This window comes from Nesoenas mayeri (assembly GCF_963082525.1).
Source record: "Nesoenas mayeri genome assembly, chromosome: 1".
Lineage (NCBI taxonomy): Eukaryota > Metazoa > Chordata > Aves > Columbiformes > Columbidae > Nesoenas > Nesoenas mayeri.
Window position 1 is genome coordinate 71,621,710 of NC_137541.1, and position 25,469 is coordinate 71,647,178.

The 25,469-nt window shown below is 38.8% G+C and overlaps 1 protein-coding gene across 1 annotated transcript in view; it reads right to left on the reverse strand.

Annotated features, from left to right (window-relative positions):
• PPARA (peroxisome proliferator activated receptor alpha) overlaps positions 1 to 24,578 on the reverse strand; it is a 37,725-nt gene extending 13,147 nt beyond the window's left edge. Inside the window, exons 1-3 of the mRNA XM_080363837.1 lie at positions 24,557 to 24,578; positions 23,859 to 24,064; positions 21,363 to 21,489 (exon numbers count right to left, since the gene is read on the reverse strand). The gene's annotated coding sequence lies outside the window, so the exon portion shown is untranslated. The remainder of the gene's footprint in view (positions 1 to 21,362; positions 21,490 to 23,858; positions 24,065 to 24,556) is intronic.
• Between the last annotated feature and the right edge of the window lie 891 nt (positions 24,579 to 25,469).

The window sequence follows — 25,469 nt, forward strand, 5'->3', positions numbered from 1 at the left end:
ACAGCACGCTCAATACATTAATTCTAATCCAATAGTGAAACGCTATCCAACATTCTGTTGCTGCAGAAGCTTCATTCAACATGAATCATCAACAGGACAGGGAAAAAATCCACTAAATACTTCAACATGAATTACAGTTATGGCAAGATTAATCTGTAGATTGTAGTTTTCTCAGCTTGGCTTACAAAAGTTATATACTGTGTTTCTATAGCAGGCATTAGGTACCACCAAAATTTGTAGAAAAACAACGAATATTAGTATGTATACACATTACGTTTGAGCAGTCTTTTCTCACCTTATCTAACAGGTTTAGATATGCTGATTTGGTCCTCTGTTCTCATCTCTCTTAAATTTGATCGACTGGTTTTATGACATTGCAGAGAACAAAATACTGTCTTATACACAAGACCTATGGGGAAAGGCTGTGGGAGCTGGGGTTGTTTAGTCTAGAGAAGAGGAGGCTTAGAGGTGACCTCATCACTTTCTATAACTACCTGAAGGGAAGTTATAGCCAGGTGGGGATTGGTCTCTTCTCCCAGGCAGTCAGCAATAGGACAAGGGGTCATGGGCTTAAGCTCTGCCAGGGGAAATTTAGGCTGGATATTAGGAAGAAATTCTTTACAGGGAGAGTGGTCAGGCATTGGAACAGCCTGCCCAGGGAGGTGGTGGACTTGCCGTCCCTGGAGGTTTTTAAACTGAGATTGGACATGGCACTTAGTGCCATGATCTAGTCAATGGATTGAAGTTGGACCAAGGGCTGGACTTGATGATCTCTGAGGTCTTTTCCAACCCAGTTGATTCTGTGATTCTGTGATACTAGAATCTTCAAAGAATTGGGCCAAACTAATACTATTTGACCTAATTCGATCAAAGAACACTTTCAGCAAGAGTGTTCTAGCATATACAATCCAATATATCTGTAATTCCTAGAGTTAATCTCCTACAGTGAAATAAGCTTTTACAGTTGCTTTCAAAACTAGCCGCCAGTGTCACCTACTACTACATGAAAAAAATCTATCCTTGTCTTTAATAATCTGTGACAGATTCATTGTATGAAAATCAGGCATTTATTTTGAAGAAAAAATGTATTTCTTTGGCTATTTAATTGACAAAAATGGCACAGTTAAAAGCAATACAAAGTGCTGACTAGTACTTTACATACTAATAACAAAAGACAGTCATCATGTGTATTCGGTTATATAAAAAAAAACCCTTCAAAATATTTTGAAGTAAGATGTCTACAATCAAGCCTTTTATCCCCAGGCTGATGGTAATAGGCTATCTTCAATTAGATTTCCACATGTTTACAAGGTATTAGACAGATGTAACTGATGGCAGAATGACCTAATCTAAAGAAGACTAGAAGTTATGCTTGTAACAACCTGCAACATGCACAGTATTTAAATGATTTATTTTTCTTAGTGCACACTGCTCCTGCTTTCTGCTATTTCACGGAAAGCCAATATATATCACTCTTTTAGTGTTTGCCAATATGTGAATTACACAGTTATAAGGCAAAATAAACCATTTAAAAAAACCCCAAAAATCTGTATTGCATAAGGCTTTCTATTCCCAAATTTGCATCCTTCCAGTTAATCAATGTCATTTAAAGTGTATACATTAGACTTGGCAAAACTTTCCTTGGATTCTCAGAGTACTCAATTTTTAATTATGATACTAAAAGACTGTAGCAGTACATCCCATGTACCCATTATTAGTTTTTAGCCAAGTGAATAGACATAAAAATATTAACCTCTCAGGTACCACAGGAGACTGAAATTGTAGTGTAATCATAAACTCTGATGATTAAAAAGATATATATCTTACCATGTACCTGGAAGGACAGAACTAAAGGAGTAGCAGACACAAACACATAGCAAAATCCAGAGCTTCTACTCACTCTGTTCAGACAGCGAAATCAGTTCTTTAAGAAAGTAAACACTGAAGATTTCACCATCTGTCCAGCATAACTGAGTTGAGATAGTTTTCAGAAGGTTCATTGTGTTTTGACTATTAAAACTAAGCCAAATACAATAGACAGGCCAAAGACTGAAAGGACTCACAAACTGTAAGAATCAGACCTCTAAATATCTGGTTTTATTAACCAAACAAGATAGAATTCCACTCTTCTTTGAGGAGGAAAAATCCCAGATGCTGACACTAACTTGCCACTGCATAGTACAATACAAGGACCCTTAGTAAAGATCTATTTGCCCAATTTTTTTGAAACAGGATAGTTATTAACTAGAAAAGGAAAATATGGTGTAGCAAATAAGAATACCTAGGAGACTAAGAATTAGAATTTATCCATTATTTCTAACACCAGTTACAGACAACAGATATGTTGCTGTTGATTTTACTTGGACATGTCACATTGTTACTCTATTGCTATGCGCATCTTGGCTGTATTTAAAAATAACAGTCAAATTAAGTTTTCCAGTTCAATTATACTAAATACTCATTAGGACATTGTGCCAGATTGCCAGCACTGCAATAGAATATTTATAAGCAATACAAGAATTCTCATGCACATCTCAACTTCTTTCTGAAGGGATCAGTTGAAAGGCTGGTGCAGCTTTTATTTGAAGAGCATTCAAACAATACTGGTTGTGATGCCTAATTATTTTACAACCTGACAGAACATCATATTGGAAAACTGAAACAAAATAACTTCTTTCACATAGAAAACTGAAGTGTAAGTGCTATCAGTTTGAGTTCCGAGAGAATTTCTATTTGCTGAAACTATTTAGTAAAATAAATTCCAATTGTCACTTTATTTTAAAGCTCAACAGCTGCCCTCTCTCCAAATAACCTTCGTTTCTCTTATGAATCCTACCAGCTTGTAACCTGGCAAAATATTAAGAAACGTCTACTTTTGATACTCATAAGCCTGTCAGAAGACATAATAAAGAAATTAAAATTATTGTAAGACACGACCATAGTTACTGCAGAAAAAAAATTTCAGAAATTATATGAATGTGGACTCTAAATAAAAGACTACTTATAAATCAAATAATTAGCCTAATGCTTTAGGAATATATGTGGTCACACACCAAAGGAAAACAGCACAGGTTATTGTATATTATCTGACAAAGATTTTATCACCAAAACATCTGTGTTTATTCAGAGCAACACTTCCAATCTCATGCAGACTCAAGATGCAGAGTGATTTTGCAGATGCAGAGTGCATTTACAAAACATTACTTTCACATAGTAAGAAAAAGAATCAACTGCAAGCATTTCTGTTTAACATCTTCTGTTATTCTTTGCCAATACTTTCAGTCTTGAATATCTGTACAATTTCTCTGCTGAGGTGGCACAAACCAGCTCAGTAACACCTGGAACCCACCACTGTTTGTCGTTAGAGCCTCAAAGATTACATTATGCACCTGATATCCCTGATGTGAGATCACATCCTCCAGCTGAGAAAGGAGGAATCACTTCTATGTATTTTATTAGTGAAAACAAAGTTAAATTGCTACCTCTGTGACACAGCTATTTTGTGGTGAGGGAAAAGAGTAAAGAAACCTTGACACAAGTTGTTTTTGTAATGACAGCCGAGAATAATAACAACTGTTCTCTGGCAATCCAAAGGAGACTACCAAATTTGTCCCCCCAAGGAGCCATCAATAAAAAAGGAATAAAGGAATGGCAGAGCATATGATCAGCACTACTCCTCCAGCGTGCTCTTCATGAAGTCCTCCCAAGCTGAAACAGTTGTTTACGGCACAGAAACATTATACTCCACTACAGATACGTGGCAAGAGTGCTCTGCCCCAGGATAGCTGGGGAGGTTCCAGGAGGCACTGGGCTCCTTGTACCCACCGTTTCTTCCAGTTCCCCGCTGAATCACATACATCTCTCCAAGTATCACTTCTTCATCCAGCACAAGGCTTTTTAAAAGATTAAGTGAACAGTGAAGTCTACCTTGAAACAAAATAGGCAATATTTGACAGGAAAACAAGGGAAAGGCTTGATAGCTGAACTCTGAACATGGCAACAGCTCTTTAAGCAGCACGCCTGGTATGGCCCAAAGTGCACCACACTTTTCTACATTTAATGTTTATAATTCAGCAGTCTTTTTAGCTAAATTTAGATAAGGACAACCTAATAGCTAGTGAAACATAAATGAAGTGCTTATTGTTTTAACTATTAAATTACATACCCTTTTGTACTTTCAAACACTACTAGTAAATTACAGCTGCTTAATCATTACAGCTCTTGTCAATAATTAACTAGCCACCTTAGCAAGCATAGCCATTACATAACCATTTCTGAACACTGTCAAAATATACTAATATTTTCGTTACTGAAAACGTTACAATTATTTTTTTTTTCCCCATAAGCACAGAAAACCTTTAAATAAAATGTCTAGTATCCATGCAATAAACCATTTGCCTTCTGTCTTTGTATTTTGTGCATGTTTACACTTGCGTATGCCTTCATTGGCACGTTTCACTTAAGATACATTGATCCTTGCTTGTATGAAGAGAGCTTCTAAAATAAAAAAGGTAATGAGTATGAAGTTCATTTAAGTTGTATTCACAGAGAGTATTTTGCTTTATAAAAAAAAGCTGTACAAGTTGAACCAGTAGAAGTGGTAGCTGCAGTGTGCTGATTCCACTCAAGCATCTCTATAACTCAACCTTTCTTCTTCATCTTAAGACTTCAGAAAAATTCTGTGCCACAAAGACACTGGCAGAGGATTTTCTCAGTTTCCCATACAATACTTTACTCTCCATAGACCCTTTCCTACACCCACATACAAACATGAAAACAAGAGAGTATGACATAGAAAAATAAGAACACAATTTCATGGAATTATGGTTCAAAGGATAAACAGATTTTACTGGTGCTCTCACTGCCTGTTCTCTCTGAAATACATCTATTTTCAGAAGTCTTCCTCCTTTCCCACCACCACAGTGCAAATACCCAATGAGTAACTTACCTATAAACCAGAAAGAGGTCTTAGAGAAATCATAGTCAGATTATCGAAGAAAAACACCTAACTGTGCAGCAACCGGTTATCTGCGTCATTTTCCGAAAGGGATGGTGGGAGGTTAAACCCCTGGCCCTTCCACATTTACTACTTGCAACACGAGGGATAATCCCTGTAAGGAAGCAGGTCTCTCAGATGCAAAGGTCTCTGAGAAGCAGTAACAAAGTCTGGATTTACTGCATAAACAAATTGATCGTGTAAAGGGCTTGCTTGCAAATATCAAGGTTAAAGTTGAAAGAACGATTACCTTTAGGTCACTTTGAGAATGTCAGGGCTGAACACAGCACGTTTAAAACTAGTGCCTGCGGTAGATACTTTTAAGAAACTTCGTTGAATAGAAGGAGCCTAAAACATGTAAGCTATGGGATATTTCCAACATCCCATTCAACACATCAAAACCATCTGAAAATAAAAATAACTAAAAATAAAATTTGGCACCTAAAATATGAAGTCCAGTCTCCTATCTGGAAAAGGATGCATGTTTTCTCCTCTACCCTGTGATATTTGATTTAGTTTTCATACTTTATAATCTTACATGCTAGCAATACTTTAAAATTGACAAAGGATTAAGAACCTAAGACAGTTTACTACACACTAGATGAAAAATTTTCACAAGCCACCTCTTTGTTAGGACTGCCAGTTGCACCCCCCCAAAAAAACAACACAAAACAAAACCAAAAAAACTTCGCATTTTTTCCCTCTACACAGTTGTATTCCAAGATATCACAAACAACTCATAGGCATCCTTGCCTTCAAAACAAATCAAAATTCACATACCGTAATTTTGAAAAATTATACCAAAATTACAAAGTTAAGCTCTTAAAAGTTACATAATGAAAAATTCCATGCAACCTTGATTATGCTACCTTATTTTTATGCACTATGGTAGAATGTGTGTATATATATATATACTGTACAATTTTCCAAAATCACTCCACTTATAATTGTGCAGTGCATTAAACAGAAGTGGAATTACACAGCTTGTGAAGCAACCTTGTCTATATTAGTCTGTAGCAGGAAAAAAGCTGTTAATTTATTGGTTAATCAAAAAGGAAGAACATACTTGGCCTAAGAAAAAAGGGAGAAAAGATGATCCTCTTTCTCTGGTCCATAAGTACTTGCAGAATTAGAGGAAAACTAGAGAATTTCTTGAAGGAAGAATATAAGCCACAGAGGCAAGTCTACTGGCTTCAGAAAGTAAGGACCACAATGAGTTTTACCTTCCTCCTCTGAACATATTTCTCTAATTGCATCAGAAGATGAAGAGGTAACACATTAATTTCATATGGGAAGAGCTGGTAAAGCTTTGAAACACTGCAAATGCAAATGCCAGATTTTCTTATTGAAAATTAACAATTTTTATCAAGTTTTCCAAACAAGTAAGTAGCCAACACAATAAGAAAGTACTTTTAGAGACAGGACTACAACAGATGAATGTGCTGTACAAGTAAGTCAGCAAGAAGAAGAGGCACACATGAACAGTGCTGATTAATTACGGGTCAGAGGTGAACAGTATCACATGAACAACTGACTTTGTACGTTGCACTAAGGAGTATTCTTTGACCAGATGTAATTTGACAGACTGTCAGGAGTATAAACTATTCTGTGTTGCAGCACCGGCTCCTATTAGCCCAGTATGAGTCAAAGAAAATGTAATGATGAGGTCAACGTGGCTTATGTAGGCAAAGTGTTAAGATTTTAAAATGAAGTTTATTTTGTAGCATATGCAGAACAGATGTTTTTCAGGAAGGTATAATGATGTTGCCAGAAACTCTTGTATCGTACAATATATATTCAGTCAATCTAACCTTGGTGCTAGAGAAGGTCATGGAGCAGATCATCCTGAGTGACATCACACGGCACATACAAGAAAACCAAGTGATCAGGCCCAGTCAACATGGGTTTATGAAAGGCAGATCCTGTTTGACCAACCTGATCTCCTTCTATGGCAAGGTGATTCACCTAGTAGATGAGGGAAAGGCTGTGTATGTTGTGTACTTAGACTTCAGGAAGGCCTTTGACACCATATCCCACAGCATTCTCTTGCAGAAGCTGGCAGCTCATGGCCTGGGTGGGTGTACTCTGCAACGGATAAAGAACTGGCTGGATGGCTGGGCCCTAAGAGTTGTGGTGAATGCAACCAAATCCAGTTGGCGGCCAGTCACAAGTGGTGTTCCCCAGAGCTCAGTATTGGGGCCAGTTCTGTTTAATCTCTTTATCAATGATTTGGATGAAGGCATTGAGTGCACACTTAGTTTCCAGATGACACCAAATTAGGTGGAGTGTTGATCTGCTGGAGCATAGGAAGGCCATACAGAGGGATCTGGACCGGTTGGATTGATGGACTGAGGCCAATTGTATGAGGTTTAACAATGCCAAGTGCCAAGTCCTGCGCTTGGCTCATAACAACCTCACACAACACTACAGGCTCAGGGAAGAGTGGCTAAAAACCTGCCTGGCAGAAAGGGATCTGGGGGTGTTGACTGACAGCCAGCTGAATACAAGCCAGCAGTGTGCCCAGGTGGTCAAAAAGGCCAACAGCATCTTGGTGTCTATCAGTGTGGCCAGCAGGACTAGAGAGTGATCTTGTGACTGTACTCAGCACTAGTGAGGCCCCACCTTGAATCCTGTGTTCAGTTTTGGGCCCTTCATCATAAGAAGGAACTTGAGGTGCTGTAGAGAGTTCAGAGAAGGGCAACGAAGCTGCTGAGGGGCCTGGAGCACAAGTCTGATGAGGAGCGGCTGAGGGAACTGGGGCTGTTCAGCCTGGAGAAAAGGAGGAGAGACCTTATTGCTGTCTGCAACTACCTGAAAGGAGGCTGTAGCTGGAGGGTGTTGGTTTATTCTCCAAAGTAGCAAGTGACAAGACAAGAGGAGGTGGCCTCAAGTTGCACCAGTGGAGGTTTAGATTGGATATTAGGAAAAAATTCTTCCCGGAAGGGGCTGTTAGGCATTGGAACAGGCTGCCCAGGGAAGTGGTGGAGTCACCATCCCTGGAGGTGTTTAAAAGACACATAGACAAGGTTCTTAGCGACATGGTTTAGTGCCAGATTTAGGTTAGGTTATGGTTGGACTCAATGATCCTGAGGGTCTCTTCCAACCAAAATGATTCTATGATTCTATATATTTGGCATGCAGGTTGCTACTATTATAACAAAAATCTCAGTTCTCAGGATGTCACTGTTTTGTTAGTTGTTCAGTTATTTTTACTTTGAATAAAATAAGGAAATTACTTAATAGAATTATAAAATGTAATTTATAAGCCAGTACTTCAAATCCACATTTTTCCTGTAACAAACCACTTTTAAAAGTATGAACATATGTAAAGTGATACTAATATAAGCAACACCTGTCATGGGGCAAGAAAAGTACCACCAACAGTAAAACATAACATCAGAATACTAATTTGCACAGAAAACAAACAAAGGTTGTCAAAGAGCAGGTAGCCATCCTAAATATGAAAGATTCCTTACATAACATTCAAGTGCAAAGCAGCTATAATGCAGAATCTGTATTAATAGAAATGTTAAGCTCTAGGAACATCTGTTTAACATTTATGTCTCTCCCAAGCAAAAATCTAAAGCCTCCATCTATGTGATTATAAAAACAGTTAGAGACAAGACATACAATGTCATCTTGGATTGCTAGACAAAATGTTACCGCATTTCCTTACAAAAGACAGCCTTGAATTGCTTGTAATTGCAGTATACACAAAGACACAGTTAAAAATTTAGCATTTGCACCTACAAATCTAGCATCACAACCTACAAAGACCAAAAAGCCCCAAATACTTATTGAAATGATTGACACTGCTTGCTACAAAAATTTGGGCAACAGCAACAGACAGAAAAAGACAGGGGAAAAAAAAAAAAACAACTAATAAGCCAAGAAAGGTGGGGAAAGCACAGACTGGAAAAATACAGAGAACAATGACATAATCACTAACAGCCGCTATTCAACTACTTTGTAGTTACTGAGCCAACATCAATCCCTGTTGGCATCTCCCTGTAGCTTCTGTCCAAGATTTAGTGGCCCAGGGTAGAAGCTACTTCATGGGTCCTGACTCTCTCAAGTACAGTCTCTTTGCCCATGATGTATTAAAGAAAAATAAGTTCCTGAACAGGGTCACTCATCCCCCTTTTAAATGCAACATTTCTGCTTTAAAACTCTTCAGCTATTTTCTATATTTCTATATTTGTGATTACAGATTCACAATTTCCTCCAATGTTTTCTTTCAACTATGTAACACAGTCATTATACTCTAAATAGCTCTAAAAATTGTTTGTTTTGCCAGGATTGCTGTTTAAGAAGTAACTAATAACGGGACAGCAACAAAACTATTCAGGAGGTAGATGGTTTATCTCAAATATCACATCATCTCACCTTCATAGAACAGACACAATTACTAACAGAGAAAAAAAATTACAAAGCAGAAACTGATTTTCAGCAAACAGATATAAGAGGGGTATTCATCTCACCTAATGTCAAGCACTTCACTTACATGTTTGGGTCGAGCAGAACTCAGAGGACTTTCCAGAGCCATAACTGATCTTTGAGGCCACGATTACAAATTAACATGTCTATGCAGCCTGAATCCCCTCTGAAGAATCCGACAATTGTATCAACAGCCTGGACTTGTAAACCAGGCACTTGCATTGCCTAAAGTAAAACAGCCTCTTCAGTCTCAGATAAGAGCTGAAAACTGCTCTACAGATCAGTCAGCGTCTCTATTAGATTAAGCAGTATCATTTTTTGACAGAGCCACGGAACTGTCATATAGGCTGAGGAGATCATGCACATCTCACAGTTATTCATCATCATTCCAGGAGTAAAACTCCCACAGAAATCCAGGAAATGGAAGATACAGACATTTACTCTGAGTTGAAACAACATGCTCCAATAAATAAATAAATAAAATAAAATAGAAATTCCAATGCTGAAAACTCAAACTGAGAGTAAAATGTAGCTCAAAGAAAGACTTCAGCTGCTTGTAAAGAATAAAACAACATCCTAGCATAAAATGGATTTCTAATGGGAAATTCTAAATTCAACAAGCCTCTCAAGAACTTAGTAACTAGGAATTCAGTTGAGAACACTTTACATTTACATATATAACTTTTACACCGACCTTATATTAGGCCAGAGAATATACTTCATTGTATTTGATCCACAACATTAGACTAGTCAACCTCTAGCAGACAGAGCTCAACTTAAGATGCAAATACCACAGTTCCAGGTTATCAGTAAAGAGATCTGAAGCCCATCTTTAAATTAGCCACTGCTAATGCCTTGAACAACAGGAGCCAGATTTGACTTCATCAGCAGTGGGACATAAATGTTTTGCAACCTTTGCCTTTAGGCTCCAGAGACAAGACTTGCAGGTCTATCACCTCAAGTTTCTATTAATCTTTTTTGTTGTTGTTGTTTTTTCTCCTCTAAATGTGATTTTTTATATCCAAAAAGAGAATACTTGGCTGGTTTCTGTAATAAGGAATAGGAAGACCTGACTTTTCTTTGTAGCGAAAGCTGAACTGAAACTAAAATCCAAAGTATCTATACGTCAAAGTACAGCTTTCGAATCTCTCTTTTAAATCTATGTCTACTGAATCCTTTAAATTCTTGTAAGAGTTGACTAGTCAGGACTTCAGTATCAGTCAATAGTATATATTAGTTAATAAACTTTATACTGTTATATTTAGGTTATTGGTAACCTATAACTTCTTACTTTGTTTTACTATATTTTGTCAATAAGTGTTTTCGGTGGGGTCTTTGTTAGTTTTGTTAGTTGGTTGGCTGGTGGAATTTTTTTTGTTTGTGGTCGTTTTTTTTGGGGGGGTGGGTTGTCTGTGGTTGTTTGGATTTGGGGGGGTGTTTGTTTTTGTTTGTTGATTTTGGGTTTTTGTGTTTGTGTGTGTGGGTTTTGTTGTTGTTTAACTACATTACAATCCAGGCTTAAGACTTAAAGTCAAAAGAGACTTAGAGTCAAAGACTTAAGTGGAAAACTTTGTGTTTAAGTTTTTAGTCTTGCTTAAACTTCTATTGTCAAGATGCCTAGAAATCCTGAAAAACTGGCAATTTGTAATTTTTTTTCTTCCTCTATTTATCCTGTCTCTGTTTCCACTTTTATAGTAAATAAAGAGCTCTGACACATGGTTGAGAATTGACTACAAGCTTAATCTACAGTATAAACATACTGTTATTAACATGACATTTAAAAAAAAAATATAGCCTGGACAACATTATGAGGGAAGTTTATTCAATTTATTACATTACTTATTGTAAGAAACGCTTAATGAAGAATTGCTGTTTTTACAGCTAAGGACCTGGCGTCCGACCCCAGCAGGGGGGAAGGACCGAGAGACATCGGACTATGAATTCTTAATGTAATAGACAGTTTCTTCCCAGAATATGGACTGACACCTGTATACATACTGATACCTGTATTTACAAACTCATTTAGAGGGGAAGGACTGAGAGACATCGGACTATGAATTCTTAATGTAATACACAGTTTCTTCCTGGAATATGTACTGACACCTGTATACATACCGATACCTGTATTGACAAGTTAATTTAGGGGGAAGTGTAGCCCAAGTACCAGAAATCCCTATCCTTAAATAGATTGATAAGGGGAAGGGGATTGTATGTGTCGGGATAGTCTGTATACCCTGAAGTACCCAACGAATGGGGAACGGGAGGGAAATTGCGGCAGGGATTTTGGGGAGATATAAGCAGGGGCTTTTTGCCCTATTTGGTGTGCCTACCTTTAGGTAGAACACCCGGTCTTGCAAAATCGTTATTAAAATATGCTTTGCTGAGAGATCCTGCCTGGGCCTATTACATTTGCAGAATAATTGTTTCTTACAGATTAATGCATGTAAAGCAAATATTCAAAATGGAGTTAATAGTATCCAGTATTTTTGACACATGGCCATTGAAGCAAGTAGATTTTATTAACAGATTCGAAAGAACAATAAGATTTTCTTTCCTGTAAGAAACTAAGCCATGGCAACATCTTATTAACCACTGTTTAGAGAGTACCCTGTGTTCTCCAATATGTGTTCTCTTTCAAGTTCATATACAGTTCCACAAGTACTACTTACAGCTCCATGCAGTTTCTAATAAAATCCCCACTTCACTGTTTTATATACCTTTATGCTTGCAACACACTCTCCATTTTTCTTTTCCTCTCTCCAGAGAAACTCCAGGTTTTGCTCTTTATCCAATGTGTTTCAAGGTCAATATCTCTTCAAGTCGCTCTTATATTCCACTCAAATTATTCCATACTTGAATAAGATTCAAATGATTACGCATGTTAATCATAACAACTTGTGCTTCAAACTTCTACAGATTCTAAGTAATTTGTGATGACATGTTGTAGGCGATGAGGCTAAAACAATACATAAAATAATACGCTCCGTGTGTTTGTTGAACACAACCACTGAGAAACAAAGATTTGATGCATCATTTAAGAGGCTCTTTTCTTTACATGCACATTAAAAGCTAGGATTTGATTTACGATTGACATTTGAACCAGTCCAAGGTCACATTCGGACAAACGTGACATTTATGTATTTGCTATTTGATCCAAGATCCAAGGTCACGTTCACACAAATGTGTCATCTGAGTATTTGCTATATTTTTTTTACCATGTTAATGAACTCAAAGCTCATGTGTCCCAAAACTCCTTACCCATTTCTTTGTAAGTCATCTGTTTTTAATAAGATTTACAATACTGTATGAATATCTTACGAGCTAATTACACAAGCAATGATTTTGAATTGATTAACAGTTAGAAATACCTTTACTTCAGAAGTCAGTGCTCAGATTGAGGCTAAATTTGGTTGTGTGGTATGCCCAGAATTAAGTGAGTTTGAAAGAAAAGGAGCTGACCGAAAATCACTCAAAAACTATGTCTGCATGCACAGATTAGGTGTCCTAAACCATTATCCTTTTTTTTTTTTCCCCTAAAAATAATATGTAGAAAGAACTTCGAGTGACGTCAAAGTTGACTCTGATGTGTACAGCATTTACAAACAGACTGCACATCTGTCCTAACATGCTGCTCACTGGAAGCTACATCCTCAAGATTAAATTGGAATGTTGCAATTGTTTCCTTACGCATGTGATCACGGCATCCAAAGTAGCTTCTCAACAATTTTCTAACCATACCCTTATATTCTACAGAGACTTTATTTGTTGAAGGACAAAGGTATCTGAGGGCAAAGGCAAATACAAATTGCATTTTAGTGTGGTGACTAAATTATTCTCTCCAATATAATCAATTTCTGAAGTAAATAAAATGTAAGCCCTTGCTAAGTCTCCTGTAGAGTATGTTTTCACCACATATGGTAAAAATAAACTTCAGAGGGTAACAAACTAAGGACATCTGTGCAACTAAAATTGTCAATTAAAATTATAACCTAATACATACAAAGGCAGTGCCAGGCAGAATTTTTGGCCATTTTCCATTAAACATATTACATAAACCTCTGTAACTCAGAAGTTTTACTTGCTCACGTGCTTGATACAAAAACAAACAAAAAAACCCCCAACTTCCACAACATACTTCATGACTGTTCCATCCAGAAAGACATCACAACTTTCACAAGCAAAGCTGTATAGTAATTCTTACTAACAAATGTGAAATTTCAGACATACTATCTTTATGAAAAGAAATAAAAACCAATTACCACTAACTTACAGAGTCAAGCAAAGACTTAGATGCATTTTCTAAAACTCTGGTAAGATTTCAACAATCTTTAGGGTTCATGTGTACGTATGGATACCTTAAAATGTGTTCTTATAAACTAGAATAGAAGAATCTCTTTTGTTTTATATTCACAGACCTCTATGTGTGAAAGTAATTGGTATATACTGTTGCTAATTCCTTATTGGCAGGACTGGTAGTAACATACTCTAGAACTTAGAATCCCTGCTGTGTCATAAATAAAAATACCTGCCTTAAGTTTAAATTTACTATACAATGAAGGACAAGAAATAATTAACTAGTCATTTGTTCTGTGAGCATATGTATTATTCCTGTATGATTTCAACCTTGCTTACATAGGACATGTGTATGTTCCTGTGACATAAAAACTTCAACTGAATACAACCTAATTCAAAGCCACATATTATATATAACAATATGTTATTATTCTGCCACATGATCTAATATTTCATGCATACCAAGTAGTTTTGAGTTTGTTGACTAGCAGTGGAATTTTTGAAGCGGTATTTAAGTTTGTGAGTTTAAACAACATGGTTAAAGCTTGAGACCATTAAGCTGTGACAGCACACAAATTTGAAAGGTAGAATTCCTATCGGTTTTTACTGTTACCAGCATTAAAACACTGGGAAAGGGGCAACTTTGGGGAGGAAGCAATAAAAAAGCTTTAATTTCTATTGATCTGCTCCCAAAGACACAAAATATTCATGCTGTTGTCACCCCACATTGTCCAATGATGTCTCCCTGCTCTTTCCCCTTCTCACTACACTTCCAGTTCCCCCTCCCCACACCACGTCCCTGAACTACTGACTATGCAAACAGCAAACACGCCAGAGCTGGTTGAGAGCTACGTGTTGCAACTGGCTCCACTCATGCTCCTGTGCTGATTGGCAACTGACAGGCCAAACAGACCAGATAATTGTTGAATTCATATTGCACCATTTCCTCAGTAGGGTCAATAACGTGTTTTCCTTTCTTCTTTCCAGTTACCAACTTTGAAAAAAATCACGGCACTTTAATGCCTTTGCAACTAATACTCTTCTGTCAAATTTGACAAGACTTGCAGGTTCAAAGTTACTGGGTGAGAGGAGAAGACAGGAGACCGTAGTCAACATACCCAACTTCCTGAGGTAGCTAGACTAAGAGATGGGAAAACAATCCTGAAAACAGTTTTCAGTATAGCAGGTTTGGAGCATAACTCTCTTCAAAGATAGATCTGGCCTTTTGCTCCCCACTTTTTTTGAGTTTGTTTTCAGTTCTTTATTTACTTCTTTTTTATTTTACTAAGGTTTGTAGAACACACAAACAGTACAATGGCTGCCTGAAGTTATGCCAGCAGTTGGAGTATTCTACAATTTTCTGGAGTCACTCACTTTGATTCCTAATCACATACTTTATTAAGAAAAAGATAATTGTCTGTCCTTGAAATAGTGGTTAAATGTTCACTTTAGCTGAGGATCTCCAACCTGTGGATAAAAACTCTAGGTCTTACAGGTATCTTAATGGCAACATTCTTCCTGAATAAAGAGCTATTGTTTTGGAACAATACTTTTAATCTAAAAGAGAGTGAAGGAAAAAAAACAAAACACGAGAGATCTTAAACTAAAATTACTTGAGGCAAAATGTTGAAAGATGGTTTGGGCTTTCTGGAATATTGGTTTAAGATTGTGAAAAGCTTCACTTGAATCTTACCTGCCCTTCAACCACAACCTAGGCCTTTTTTCAGAACATCTGGTCACATACAACTTCTCCACCTGGCAAACTCCCAAATTTTGTCTCTCCAACCTCATTATACAGGTCCTGCTGAGAACAATCAAAATAAAAACCGCACAGTTTTGCATCTCTATCTGTTACTACCCTAGGCCTCCTGCTTACAACCAGCATACCTTTAAAAGGAACATGAAGACTCTAAATTTCCTTTTTTCATTTACAGCTTTAACTTCCACACCAAAGCCTGGTCTCCTTGTTTCTGCTTGGGACAAAAGTCCAGTTACTTTGGCATCTGACGTTGCAACTTTTGCTTCAAAGATCAACAAAAATATCTTTCTGCCTCAAGTATACAATCTTCTCAGTCTCCAGCACTCTCCACATCCCCAAATCTCAGGTTTCAGTTTCAGCTTTACCCTGGCACACTCAGCTTCAATACTCTTTCAGCTTTCTTACCCTTCTCCTTCACAACCCATGTCAGCCCACCCTCAAATCACCTCCTTCATCCCCTCGGATCCTCTAGTCTTCTTTCTCCACTCCTCTAGTATCTGCACAGTTGCACTTTTCTTACCATCTGCAACCCCTTGCATGATTCATCACCAAACATAACAGACCATGATTATTCACTATTTGAAAAGCTACAGTGGAATTTACATCTGTTTCTGGAAGAGATTCAAGAAGCCTGAATTCGCCTCCTTAGCAGAGAACACCACCACTGTGTATTTTCAGTGGTTTTATTTCACTGATAAACTTTATTCCCTTCCCCAGACATAATAACAAGACATATTTCATAAACTAAATTCAGCTTAACAGAAGAATTTATATCCTGTAAAAGAGAATGACCCTGAGACAAGATATTAGAGATTTAGGCCCCTTCTGCTGGCAAGTGTCTTGTTGAAAATTAACTGAGTAATCTCAGTGGGCTAGCTTTCATACTCTTCTACCAGTATACAAAATCTAAATGTCTTCTATAAACAGCACCTGGAGTTGTGTAGTTTACTTATTCTTCAATGTACAACAATTTCACTCATTCATTCAAAGGATTTTTACAGGCTCTTGTTGCTCAGCTACTACATTTAAATAAATAAATAGACAAATAGATAAATAAATAAATAAACATGCTAAAAATAAACTATATTTGATTTAATGGCATGCAGCAACTCCGAGTACCCAGAGTGGAATGTGAGACAGAATTCTTTCAATTTTTGTTGTTGTTTTTTTTGTTAAGAAAAAGGCCTTCAGTTTTGTTCTGGTAGTTTAGAAATTTCTACCTTAAAAAGTTTTTCTTTGCAATAGATGTGTCACACAAACCCAAAGTTTACATTGAATTAGCACTGTTCTACAAGAGCCTTGGCAACAGGTATGAATGCAATGAATGTACATTTTTTGGCAAATGTACATCAAGTACTTGTACTTCCAAGCTACTGACACACCAGATAGAGGATATACTTGGGACACATGACTTCACAGTTCTAAATCAGGTCACTTGCTACAGTATGGAGATAACAAGCCTGACACTCCTGCACGATCAAAAAAATATCAAAATATAAGCAACTATTTTCCTGACATCTAAGCCTTCTGCTCATCCTTCATGTGACGTGGAGTGTCCATTTACTGTTTTAACAGCCCTGTATTAACAACAGTACCACTGCTGGTGCCTGCCTGCCTGCCACCCCTTTTCTCCTCCCCACTTTTTTAACTATGGAAGCACCTGAATTACATGAAGGCAGAAGAAAATCAACAGTCCAATGAAAGAGACAGGATAAGAAAACCTGTTTAAAAGCCATATATGTATGTTCATATACCAGTTTTAATTAACTTTGTAAGGTATTTTAGCTGACTGAATCAGACTTCAAAAAAACAGTTACAGGGACACAGCACTCACAAGCCCCTACAGAGCGAGACTGAAGTTGATGGTTGCAAAATAAAGTTACGTTAAGGGCACAGTTAGACAAGCCAGCTTAAGTAACGTAATAGCTCCCTGAGATCAAAAGGATCTCCCTTCCCTCACTCACTGACATTGTCAGCCCTGCACCTTCCCTCTCCCTTCTTCCTTTCCAGCCACACAGCTCCATCTCGTCGCTGCTGGCTCTCGCGCTTGCCTGACCCCTGGCACATCTATAATAGTAAATAGAACACGGCAGGGCAGAGGCTCACGCCATGCTGTTAGTGTCCTCCCCGACACCATGTTGGCCCGGATCATCTTGGCACTCTCCCAGACAAATGCCCAGGTTAAGGGGACAGCAAATGCAGAGCAGCAAACTGCTCAGCACCGGCAGTCTGGGTGTGACCACTCCCTTTCGGGAGGAAGTCTGTTAGGTGCGCACAATCTTGTCACTTTGTTCCGGGTCCAGAGAACAGTCCCTGGCATATTTTATTCTCTAGTGTGTAGACACAGCACGAGCAAACCAGTTCAGCTCATTAAGCTGGTAGAAACATAACACAGGAAAAACACAAATAGCTAGAGATAGCTGAACAGACTCACTAAGAGGAAGCAAAAAGGTAGGACAGGAACACAGGGATGGTAGCAAAGAAGCACAAAGAGGGAGCCTGACTGATCTTTAACAACAGTTGTTAGATCACATGAGGCCATGCTGTGTAACCCCACCTCTCATTTTAAGCCTCGTATTTGCAGGGCTGTCAGAAACAACACAATGCAGAGATATCTTATTCTTTTTTTGTTGTGGTTTTACTCATATGTGCGAGTTCATCCATATATATACAAACACATGCAGAGATACACATGCATGCCAAGTAGAAGAAAAATAAAATGAATGGTAGCTGCAAACCTAACAATTCTATATTCTTAAAGAATAATCACTATTACAGTTCCATAGGAGTTATTACAGGATTTACAGTCTTAAGAAAATTCAGCTGCTTATAAATTTGGTTAGAATTATGGCAGCTCAGTATGCTGAAAATAAGGTGTCCAAAACATACATTCAAGTTGAACATTTGACAGCTGTTTGAAAATATTGGCCTACTTATGTAGTTACATCTCTATGGAAGCACAGTACACAGAATGTACAGCTGCTGCTTTTTCCAAAAGCAGTATCCTGTGCTACTTGTCTCTTAGTTACTTATATACTAAAGCTGCTACCTGATTTACTTCTGTTCAGACTGGCCTGCTTAACTGCACAAAACAGTCTTAGGTCCTGAGGTGGATAAGAATAAATAATTTTATATATATTTGTCTATATATATATATATATAAAAGAATTTCAGAGGTAAAAAACAGTTACAATTTCTTATGTACTCTTCTCTGTGGGCAGCTATGTGGAATATGAATAAATACATTAGACCATTTTTAAATTTCACATATATTCAACATAACAACATAAGTTTATCTTACACTCACAGAGCAATATTTCCAGACATGAACTAGTCAAAAATGATCACAAACAGAACAGCTTCCTGTTTACATAGCTCTCTCTTATAGTGAAACTGCATCCATATAGCATCTTACACTCACAAAAACCCCCACCCCAAGCTCCCTTGCAACGCAGCACACTTGTTCAAAACCAAGTATTTACCTACAGGCTAAGAAAACACATTTAAAACCCCACACCTAACCATTTTCAACCTTGATGAGTAAACTTCAGTGTCCAATACTCTGTGCACACCTGCATTGGCTAGTTCTAAAAATTATTCTTATCTGTATGACCTTCATCAAGAGTGTAGTTCTAGCCTCGATTAGAAAGATAAATTTTATGCTACTGATGCATAGTTCTTGTAAGCTTCCCCTGAAAATTGCCAAACAACCTAACAATATTCACTATGAGTTGCTGGCTGCAACTGATTTTATTTTATTTATTTACTTATTTATTTTATTTTAACATCAGAGCAGGTGAATTCATTGACCATTGTTAACAGAGCATTCATCAGCCCTGTTGTAAAGAACCCCGTCAAGCACTGCCTGCTAATAAACCCAGGAGTCTCCAAAGCAGCCTCTTAACACAATGCCCACCTTCTCCCTTCCCCCCATCAAATCCAAATGGTTCTATATTGTAGTTTTTCAGCCTTACTACTCCAGGGAACATTTTCCATACATGTTGAATAAAGATGCGAGAAGGTTGTTTTGTTTAACGTGAGCCTGCAGCATGACTCTAATGCCATGCACTTTTTAACATTCTTGCTGAAGCAGTAACACTAACAGGAGGCTAAGAAATGTCAACAGTCAAGTCTTCACTTTCAAGCAGGTTTTGCAAATAGACAAAAGTTCTTCTTCCCATCTGAACACTCACAGTCTGTTTTAAATTCACTGTTTTCTTCTGTGAATTGTTACATCAGTCATTTCCAGTAAATAATTATTTAAACCAAAACAAAAGAGGCATGTAGCACTCTTATTTGCACAACAAAAAATGACTGGCAATAGAAGCCTATGTGCAGATCACAGAACTTACTCAGACAGCAAAACTGTGCTGTATGCATGGATACATATAATACAACCAGACAGTATGCCCTGCCTTCAAACCTTAATCACAGGCTGTAGAATAGTTTGAAATGATGCATTTTTTGGTTAAATTTAAAAAACATTAGGACAGATTGTGGTGTTATTTTGCCACATAAAATACATCACATTCTGAACTACTCACAACAACAAATGCTCTCAGCTCCAGGATATTATACAGTCATAGATGAGTAAGAAGTTACTCAACCAGCAGTTAATTTGCACACCAAACAGCGGCTCTGGTTTCTTTCTACATACTTATCAACAAACTGAAAATAGACTAAAGAAATACTAAAATATTGGATCACCTCGTTTTCACATGTATTTCAGCTGCCTGGAAAAATGCCAAAGAACCTTACAACTTGAGCAGCTGCTAAACACTCTGAGCTCCTCAAGGCAGATCCATTTTTAATGTTTCTTCTACTATTTGGAAACATTAAGTGAATAATCTCTTAGTTTATATTTTTTTCAAAACCACGACAGTATGTCAGCATTTCTAAAAAGGAATGAGTAATTTGCCAAATGCTTGCAATTCTACCTCACACTGTTAGTGTTTCCATAAGCATGAGAAAACATGAACTTAAAACAATAAATGTAGATGAATATAGTAGCACAGAACAAACTGTTTGGCAGTTCTCTTTCAATCTGCAAAGTAAAAACCCTTTTCTACAAGTTATGCCTACAGCATTTTAAAACACAGAAACCAACCACAAAAAAACATGTAACAACTTAAACCTGAATCAGGATTAGAATACCAATGAATTGTATTTTACAATTTGGATCAATCTATGCACATTAAACCCTTCATTGGACACAGAGATTATACTCCCTAGATACTTAAAAGACACATGCAATGCGCTTATAAATAAATATTGTTTCATAAGCAGAAACTATTAGAACTGGTATGAGGAAGTGGAATCAGATTTGGCAACATCTCAACTCCATATGTAATCTGGTCATACAACAATCTGCTCATACCAATTGAATGTTTTTAAAACATGTCAAATATCACACTTTTTAAGACTGAGAGATTTTAATTTTATTTTGAGGATAGTGATGATCTAGAGCCTAACCTTACCAGATAAGCACATTTTCATTCAGTGAATATTCAGTATTCTACTTCATAAAAATGTGTTCAATATTTAATTTTATAGACCTGGTCCTGTGAAATGCTGAGCTCTCTACTTCTAAAATATTAAGAATTCAGAATTCTACTGGATAATGCCTTTATATAACTTTTACACAGAAGTCTAATACAGCAGTTGATATCAGAACATAGGGAAATTTTACTTACCCTGTTCTTCTGATTCTGCTACTACTTTCCATTTATCAACTGATTATTTGCACTACTTGCTCAGATTTCTTTCCTTGTCAGTTAATTATACATTAACACTCTACAGAAATTCCACCTCAAATTTTTATTCTCCAGTTGCTAAAAAACAATGCCAAGATAGGTCCAAGTCCACGTATGTACTCACCACTTCATGCAGCATCTTGAAAAGTTGAAACAGAAGTTGTTTTCCAGAATCTGTTCCCTTTCCATTTCATGTCCATATTGGTGATAACGAACGGCTCTTCATCAACAAAAGGCTGCCAACATTCTTTCTTTATATATATTAAAAAAAAAAAAAAAAAAGTCAACAAAATTTTCCAAAGCTTACTATTTTATGTATTGATATCATGTAATATAATTTCTCTATGCTTCTTCAGAAAAACTAACAAACTTGGCCTAAAATTAATTTTTAAATGACTGAGGCTTTTAATAAAATACCTAGTTTTACAGCAGGACGACACTGACATCTAGCTAACTAGGGCGTATGACTGGTACATCCCAGTATCATTCTGATGAATGAACTCAAAAGCACTGGACTGAGACTACTGCAGTGAAAGCCTTGTGCTATTTTAATTATCTGTCATAAAGCAAAATACTTTTACTTAGAAGGAGCATTCGCACAAATGTCCAAGTCTTTATGTGGACAAACTGTTAGAGGAGTTATGGTTTCCAAGGTACTCACACACATCCCACAAGTTGCCTTTGCAACTGGCCTTTTAAGTACCATTTACTCCCCTAAGGTAGATATTTTACTGTTATAGACAAAGCCTATTAAAAAAAAATAAAATAAAATTCATATGCAGCTATAAAAACAAGTAATAGTTTGACTAAATCAGCTGCCCTGTGCACTCAAATAAAAAGCAAATTAAAGATTCAGGGAGATATTGCAAAAACAATCAGATTAAATTAAAAATGTTAAAATTCAAAAGTGTGGGAAGAAAATACGTTTGTACTTATAATAAATGTGAATTCAACTTCATATATTTTCCAAGACAAGTATGGGGTTCTTTTTTTTCCCCTGGTGACAAATATGCCATGTGCAAGAGAAACAGAACTCAGAATTCAAATCTCAGCAGGTAAGCTAAAACAAAGAGAAAAGAAGTGCTATTTGCAATTTTGAAGTAAATCTGCTTCTAAAACATACTAAGAAAAATTACATTGTCTTCCCTGACCACTCTGGGTCAACAGTGAGCACTATGATCTATTTCCCAGAACAAGATTAATATCCTAGGCTGCATATCCATCTCCTGTAGCACATTATCTTCTCTAATATTTTTATAACACTCACCACATAAAATATTGAAAGCATAATTATACAAAATCACAACTAAAATGCAACCCTTTCTCCATGGTTTAAAATTCATAATGCTCTTTAAGAGAAATAGGGAATTGAAGGGTATTAATAGAAAACTAATACATTAAAGACCTACTGAAAAGCAAGTAGAAAAAACGCAACGTTTTCAGGATGTAGGGGTTATACTAGGTAGCCAAAACTTTCTATGCCACCTTATTGTAGAGGATGAGAGTGAACATAAGGCATCAGCAGATTGATAAGAACTTTTTTTTGGACTATGCCAAGTGTTCCTTCCAAACATGGGGAAGGAAAGAGAGCGTGCTGGCTACACCATTCTATGAACCTCTGATAAGGTCTGCACACATTCTCATCCTTCTGAAACACTACATTGCACTACTTAAAATCCAAAAAAGTTGCCAATGAACGTAACTAAGAGCCAATAGCAGCTTGCTAGATCATGCCAAATAACAAAGGTTATGATACGGGTTTAGCTTTGAGTAGACTTGTGACCACATCACATGAACCACAACTGCCATCAGTTTCAGCATGAGACCAGGTAGCCTCACTATTAAGTCAGGGATTCCGAATTTCTAAAGGAAACAATTTTTAAAGCTTATCAGTTTTGCTACCTGCAAAGATCATGCAATTTTCAACCCAGTAACCAGTGTTAGATGCTGATAAGAAAGCCTGTGCATGTTCTACAATACAAGTACAGTTTGATTAAAACTTTCCTTCCCAACAAAACCTATGCAACATCTTTATTTGTGCACTCTATTAAGACATCCAATGTCACCAAACTGCCAATCATCATTACTCCAGATAATCTTGTCTGAGGAGTCCTGTACTCCTTCTATCAAAGCTTAGGAACTTGTATCAGTGAGGTTGTGCTAAACTTAATATGAATACAAAGCAATAGCTTTTAGCACTCCCTATTACTTTTTGAATGTTCTCTTTTTCACTGCCATTCAGAAAGCAAGCGGATAGCCTCGTAGTGACAATCAAGAACATGTTTTTCTCACAAAAGCAAATACGGGGGGGAGCTCCAAGTGACCCACACTCCTCACTCCAAGAATATGGGACTCTCCTCTGACCAATCAGCTGGTACAAGCACAGCCTGCCTGACCAAGCCAAGCCAATAAAAGTAACCTCCAAGCACGTATTTTCCGCCTAGTGCCCAAGTTCATTTCTCAAACCACGTTCAGGACAATTCAAATGTGCTGCATTTAAGAGACATGACAGTTGCAAACCAGTACCTTCTGTGACAGCACACTGTCTTCTCATCTGTTGCCCAGTCCCCCAGCACCTTGAAGCCTCCCCACAAAGTTTCAGAGGTCGCTCTTCACCTACTTCCAAAAGCCAGGGCCGGCTCTCGCTTGTCCTTTAGCCCCTCCGACCCCGGGCAGCCGGTCCCCGCCCGGCGGGCAGCTGGCAAGAAGCGGCAGGAGCAGCTACAGCATCTCCCCGGGCCGGCTAACTCCTTTTCCTCACCTTTGCCACCGCCGGAGTTCCGCAGAGGGCTTCAAAACGCGCCGACGAGGCAGATATAGAAACAACTAAACCAGATTAAAAAAAAAAAAAGAAGAGGGGGAGGAGAAGAGTAAGGACAGCTCGTTAGTGAAACCGCCACCGTGTCAGCGAGGCGGGGGCGTCACCCAGCCGGACTCCTGCCGCCTCCGCCCCCTCCCCGTGTCCCCCTCGGTCGCCGGAACCCCCGCCGGGATACGGGCAGCCGCTGCACGGCGCGGGGCTCGGGAGGGGTGCTCCCTGCGGCAGTACCGTGCATGGCTGCCGGGCCGCGGGCAGCCGCAGCGGGCCGGGCAGGGTCGAGTCAGGTCGGGTAGTCACCGCCGCGTCCCCGGCCGCGAGCCGGTGCCGCGGGGCAACCCAACGCCTGCCAAGCGCCGCTGCCAGCGTGCGAGCACCCCCTCGCCGTCAGGCTGAGGCTGGGGCAGGGGCAGCGGCCGGCGGGCGCTGTCAACCCGGCGGGCGGGGGTCGGTGCGAATGGGGCAGGGGGGAGGAAGGAGGAGGAGGAGGGCAGCAATACCCCGGTCCTGCGCCTGACTGACTCTGGGCGGCGGGGTGACAGGTACCGGAAGTGAGGTCATGGCACACACCTCCCGCAACAGCCGCGCACGATTGGCTGGGAGGAGGAGAGACAGCCCCACCCTCCAACCCCGCCTCTCGCCGCCGCCGTCCCTCCGCGCGCCTCCGCGGCTAACCGGCGCCGCGCGCGCAGGGTGGTCGGGACGGGCGGCGGGAGAGGGGGCGAGACCGGACCGCCCGTCAGCGGCGACCGCGGCCCCGCCGGGCGTGAGGGGCGGCCCGGCCCGGCCCGGCCTGGCTGCTGGGGAACGAAGGCTGCGTTCGCCTCCCGGGCCGTGTCCCCGCGCTGAAGGGGGTGCAGAGGGGCCCGAGTGCGGCCGGCTGAGGAAAGGTCGCTCGCACTCAAAGTTACCGTGGGTCACGTCTACAGAGCAAAGCCCGAAATCCTTGAATAAAATCCGGCAAACCCCTGAACGAGGCTTTGTAACGGGCTTTGGCTCCCTGAAGCTCTTAATTCTGGGAAAGGTAACCAGAGACGTAAATACAGAGGTTTTAAAAGGGGGTCAACTCCTCCGCATCTCCCGCTCCCCAATTTCTGCTCTTTGGCTGCTTCATGGATATTACATTTATCGACAATCCTCATGATTGTGGTCATCACTGTACAAGAAATATCACTAGGGGTTTGTTTTTTGGTTGTGGGTTTTTTTGTTGTTGTTTTTTTAGTTTAGTTTTGTTTTGTTTTTTAATCATATAATTGCATTTTCACTTTCATGTTGTCCTTAGGGGGAAAGAAAAGGAAAAAGAAAAAGAAAAAAGACCAAACCACTTCATTACTGGCTAGAGTAGTCAATAATGTGGGTGCCAAGAAAAGAAACCACCACGACCTATTTCAAAGGTTATTGCACAGGTAGCAA